The following is a 5,960-nucleotide window of genomic DNA, read 5'->3' as shown; positions in this document are numbered from 1 at the left end:
TTCTATGTTCAAGTTCAGAAGCATGTAACTGTGTAGACCATTTCTCTCGACTTCCTCGTAAGTCGGTGGCTGTTTCGATCCAGTTCTTCACAGCGTAGAGGTCGTTGCGTAGGTCTTCAGGACGTACGCGGCAGGTATTATCGCATCGGGTTTAGGTAGCAGCGTGTTTTGAAACACGGCCCCCGGGATGGAGTTCTTATTAATAAAATTGCGTCGGATGTCGATTGGGACTTGCCGATCGCTAAGACTCTCAACCGTCTGCCGTAGACTGGTTAGATAGACGACCTCGGGCACAGGGATCAGTCTACGCCTGTTATCATACTGATGTGATGGAAAGAGCGGCACAAATTGGACGTCGTCGTACTTGAATGTGGCGGTGCATTGAAACAGAGCGCCGACTTGCTGTGTACATAAGTTCATGCTGGTTATGACACTTTTAACTTGAGCAGTAGCCAGGATAGATGTATCGAACTGTTGATGCAAGTTCGCCAGCAAGATCGTATATTTCGTAAAAGAACATTAGGTCCGACATAGCGCTACGAAACCAAAATTCTGTGACATCGCCTTCGATCATCGAATTTCCATCTGCGTCCAGTGAGATCCGAAGGTTTTCTGATTGACATGACGTCGGCACACTCTCGTTTCCATGTTCAAGTTTAGAAGCATGTAACTGTGTAGACCATTTCTCTCGACTTCCTCGTAGGTCGGTGGCTGTTTCGATCCAGTTCTTCACAGCGTAGAGGTCGTTGCGTAGGTCTTCAGGACCGTACGCGGCAGGTATTATCGCATCGGGGTTAGGTAGCAGCGTGTTTTGAAACACGGCCCCCGGGATGGAGTTCTTATTAATAAAATTGCGTCGGATGTCGATTGGGACTTGCCGTCGTACTTGAATGTGGCGACTTCATTGCCGTCGCTCGTCCCGTTGTTCAATTGCGTTAGATGTAATAAGTCCTCTGTTAGGACGTTGGTTTCGCTACATTCTGCCTCGGCCTCGCTGTCGCTTGTCCCGTTGTTCGATTGAGTTAGATGTAATTGGTCCTCTGTTAGGACGTTGGTTTCGCTACATTCTGCGTCGACCTCGCTATCGCTCGTCCCGTTGTTCGATTGAGTTAGATGTAATTGGTCCTCTGTTAGGACGTTGGTTTCGGTACATTCTGCCTCGGCCTCGCTGTCGCTCGTCCCGTTGTTCGATTGAGTTAGATGTAAATGGTCCTCTGTTAGGACGTTGGTTTCGCTACATTCTGCGTCGACCTCGCTATCGCTCGTCCCGTTGTTCGATTGAGTTAGATGTAATTGGTCCTCTGTTAGGACGTTGGTTTCGCTACATTCTGCCTCGACCTCGCTATCGCTCGTCCCGTTGTTCGATTGAGTTAGATGTAATTGGTCCTCTGTTAGGACGTTGGTTTCGCTACATTCTGCCTCGGCCTCGCTATCGCTCGTCCCGTTGTTCGATTGAGTTAGATGTAATTGGTCCTCTTTTAGGACGTCGGTTTCGCTACATTCTACCTCGGCCTCGCTGTCGCTCGTCCCGTTGTTCGATTGAGTTAGATGTAATTGGTCCTCTGTTAGGACGTCGGTTTCGGTACATTCTGCCTCGGCCTCGCTATCGCTCGTCCCGTTGTTCGATTGAGTTAGATGTAATTGGTCCTCTGTTAGGACGTCGGTTTCGCTACATTCCGCCTCGGCCTCGCTATCGCTCGTCCCGTTGTTCGATTGAGTTAGATGTAATTGGTCCTCTGTTAGGACGTTGGCTTCGCTACATTCTGCCTCGGCCTCGCTATCGCTCGTCCCGTTGTTCGATTGAGTTAGATGTAATTGGTCCTCTGTTAGGACGTTGTCTTCGCTACATTCTGCCTCGGCCTCGCTTTCGCTCGTCCCGTTGTTCGATTGAGTTAGAGGTAATTGGTCCTCTGTTAGGACGTCGGTTTCGCTACATTCCGCCTCGGCCTCGCTATCGCTCGTCCCGTTGTTCGATTGAGTTAGATGTAATTGGTCCTCTGTTAGGACGTTGGTTTCGCTACATTCTGCCTCGACCTCGCTATCGCTCGTCCTGTTGTTCGATTGAGTTAGATGTAATTGGTCCTCTGTTAGGACGTTGGTTTCGCTACATTCTGCCTCGGCCTCGCTATCGCTCGTCCCGTTGTTCGATTGAGTTAGATGTAATTGGTCCTCTGTTAGGACGTTGGTTTCGCTACATTCTGCCTCGGCCTCGCTGTCGCTCGTCCCGTTGTTCGATTGAGTTAGATGTAATTGGTCCTCTGTTAGGACGTCGGTTTCGGTACATTCTGCCTCGGCCTCGCTGTCGCTCGTCCCGTTGTTCGATTGAGTTAGATGTAATTGGTCCTCTGTTAGGACGTTGGTTTCGCTACATTCTGCGTCGACCTCGCTATCGCTCGTCCTGTTGTTCGATTGAGTTAGATGTAATTGGTCCTCTGTTATGACGTTGGTTTCGCTACATACTGCCTCGACCTCGCTATCGCTCGTCCCGTTGTTCGATTGAGTTAGATGTAATTGGTCCTCTGTTAGGACGTTGGTTTCGCTACATTCTGCCTCGGCCTCGCTATCGCTCGTCCCGTTGTTCGATTGAGTTAGATGTAATTGGTCCTCTGTTAGGACGTCGGTTTCGCTACATTCTGCCTCGGCCTCCTGGTGTTAGCCTTAGGACTCTATGGCTAACAATACGTCACGAAAGCTGCGCTTTGTGACCACGCCATTTGCGCTTTTAACTCTTGAGCAGTAGCCAGGATAGATGTATCGAACAGTTGATGCAAATTCGCCAGCAAGATGGTATGTTCCGTAAAAGATCATTTGGTCCGACATAGCGCTACGAAACCAAAATTCTGTGCCATCACCTTCGATCATCGAATTTCCATCTGCGTCCAGTGAGATCCGAAAGTTTTCTGATTGACATGACGTCGGCACACTCTCGTTTCTATGTTCAAGTTCAGAAGCATGTAACTGTGTAGACCATTTCTCTCGACTTCCTCGTAAGTCGGTGGCTGTTTCGATCCAGTTCTTCACAGCGTAGAGGTCGTTGCGTAGGTCTTCAGGACGTACGCGGCAGGTATTATCGCATCGGGTTTAGGTAGCAGCGTGTTTTGAAACACGGCCCCCGGGATGGAGTTCTTATTAATAAAATTGCGTCGGATGTCGATTGGGACTTGCCGATCGCTAAGACTCTCAACCGTCTGCCGTAGACTGGTTAGATAGACGACCTCGGGCACAGGGATCAGTCTACGCCTGTTATTATACTGATGTGATGGAAAGAGCGGCACAAATTGGACGTCGTCGTACTTGAATGTGGCGATGCATTGAAACAGAGCGCCGACTTGCTGTGTACATAAGTTCATGCTGGTTATGACACTTTTAACTTGAGCAGTAGCCAGGATAGATGTATCGAACTGTTGATGCAAGTTCGCCAGCAAGATCGTATATTTCGTAAAAGAACATTAGGTCCGACATAGCGCTACGAAACCAAAATTCTGTGACATCGCCTTCGATCATCGAATTTCCATCTGCGTCCAGTGAGATCCGAAGGTTTTCTGATTGACATGACGTCGGCACACTCTCGTTTCCATGTTCAAGTTCAGAAGCATGTAACTGTGTAGACCATTTCTCTCGACTTCCTCGTAGGTCGGTGGCTGTTTCGATCCAGTTCTTCACAGCGTAGAGGTCGTTGCGTAGGTCTTCAGGACCGTACGTGGCAGGTATTATCGCATCGGGGTTAGTTAGCAGCGTGTTTTGAAACACGGCCCCCGGGATGGAGTTCTTATTAATAAAATTGCGTCGGATGTCGATTGGGACTTGCCGTCGTACTTGAATGTGGCGACTTCATTGCCGTCGCTCGTCCCGTTGTTCAATTGCGTTAGATGTAATAAGTCCTCTGTTAGGACGTTGGTTTCGCTACATTCTGCCTCGGCCTCGCTATCGCTTGTCCCGTTGTTCGATTGAGTTAGATGTAATTGGTCCTCTGTTAGGACGTTGGTTTCGCTACATTCTGCGTCGACCTCGCTATCGCTCGTCCCGTTGTTCGATTGAGTTAGATGTAATTGGTCCTCTGTTAGGACGTTGGTTTCGCTACATACTGCCTCGACCTCGCTATCGCTCGTCCCGTTGTTCGATTGAGTTAGATGTAATTGGTCCTCTGTTAGGACGTTGGTTTCGCTACATTCTGCCTCGGCCTCGCCATCGCTCGTCCCGTTGTTCGATTGAGTTAGATGTAATTGGTCCTCTGTTAGGACGTCGGTTTCGCTACATTCTGCCTCGGCCTCGCTGTCGCTCGTCCCGTTGTTCGATTGAGTTAGATGTAATTGGTCCTCTGTTAGGACGTCGGTTTCGGTACATTCTGCCTCGGCCTCGCTGTCGCTCGTCCCGTTGTTCGATTGAGTTAGATGTAATTGGTCCTCTGTTAGGACGTCGGTTTCGCTACATTCCGCCTCGGCCTCGCTATCGCTCGTCCCGTTGTTCGATTGAGTTAGATGTAATTGGTCCTCTGTTAGGACGTTGGCTTCGCTACATTCTGCATCGGCCTCGCTATTGCTCGTCCCGTTGTTCGATTGAGTTAGAAGTAATTGGTCCTCTGTTAGGACGTCGGTTTCGCTACATTCTGCCTCGGCCTCCTTCTGGTGTTAGCCTTAGGACTCTATGGCTAACAATACGTCACGAAAGCTGCGCTTTGTGACCACGCCATTTGCGCTTCTAACTCTTGAGCAGTAGCCAGGATATATGTATCGAACTGTTGATGCAAATTCGCCAGCAAGATGGTATGTTCCGTAAAAGATCATTTGGTCCGACATAGCGCTACGAAACCAAAATTCTGTGCCATCACCTTCGATCATCGAATTTCCAGCTGCGTCCAGTGAGATCCGAAAGTTTTCTGATTGACATGACGTCGGCACACTCTCGTTTCTATGTTCAAGTTCAGAAGCATGTAACTGTGTAGACCATTTCTCTCGACTTCCTCGTAAGTCGGTGGCTGTTTCGATCCAGTTCTTCACAGCGTAGAGGTCGTTGCGTAGGTCTTCAGGACGTACGCGGCAGGTATTATCGCATCGGGTTTAGGTAGCAGCGTGTTTTGAAACACGGCCCCCGGGATGGAGTTCTTATTAATAAAATTGCGTCGGATGTCGATTGGGACTTGCCGATCGCTAAGACTCTCAACCGTCTGCCGTAGACTGGTTAGATAGACGACCTCGGGCACAGGGATCAGTCTACGCCTGTTATTATACTGATGTGATGGAAAGAGCGGCACAAATTGGACGTCGTCGTACTTGAATGTGGCGATGCATTGAAACAGAGCGCCGACTTGCTGTGTACATAAGTTCATGCTGGTTATGACACTTTTAACTTGAGCAGTAGCCAGGATAGATGTATCGAACTGTTGATGCAAGTTCGCCAGCAAGATCGTATATTTCGTAAAAGAACATTAGGTCCGACATAGCGCTACGAAACCAAAATTCTGTGACATCGCCTTCGATCATCGAATTTCCATCTGCGTCCAGTGAGATCCGAAGGTTTTCTGATTGACATGACGTCGGCACACTCTCGTTTCCATGTTCAAGTTCAGAAGCATGTAACTGTGTAGACCATTTCTCTCGACTTCCTCGTAGGTCGGTGGCTGTTTCGATCCAGTTCTTCACAGCGTAGAGGTCGTTGCGTAGGTCTTCAGGACCGTACGTGGCAGGTATTATCGCATCGGGGTTAGTTAGCAGCGTGTTTTGAAACACGGCCCCCGGGATGGAGTTCTTATTAATAAAATTGCGTCGGATGTCGATTGGGACTTGCCGTCGTACTTGAATGTGGCGACTTCATTGCCGTCGCTCGTCCCGTTGTTCAATTGCGTTAGATGTAATAAGTCCTCTGTTAGGACGTTGGTTTCGCTACATTCTGCCTCGGCCTCGCTATCGCTTGTCCCGTTGTTCGATTGAGTTAGATGTAATTGGTCCTCTGTTAGGACGTTG

This window comes from Macrosteles quadrilineatus, unplaced genomic scaffold (genome assembly GCF_028750875.1).
Source record: "Macrosteles quadrilineatus isolate MER2022 unplaced genomic scaffold, UCM_ALF_1.0 Scaffold_33__1_contigs__length_1397503, whole genome shotgun sequence".
Taxonomy (NCBI): domain Eukaryota; kingdom Metazoa; phylum Arthropoda; class Insecta; order Hemiptera; family Cicadellidae; genus Macrosteles; species Macrosteles quadrilineatus.
Note: the sequence above shows the minus strand (reverse complement) of the source record.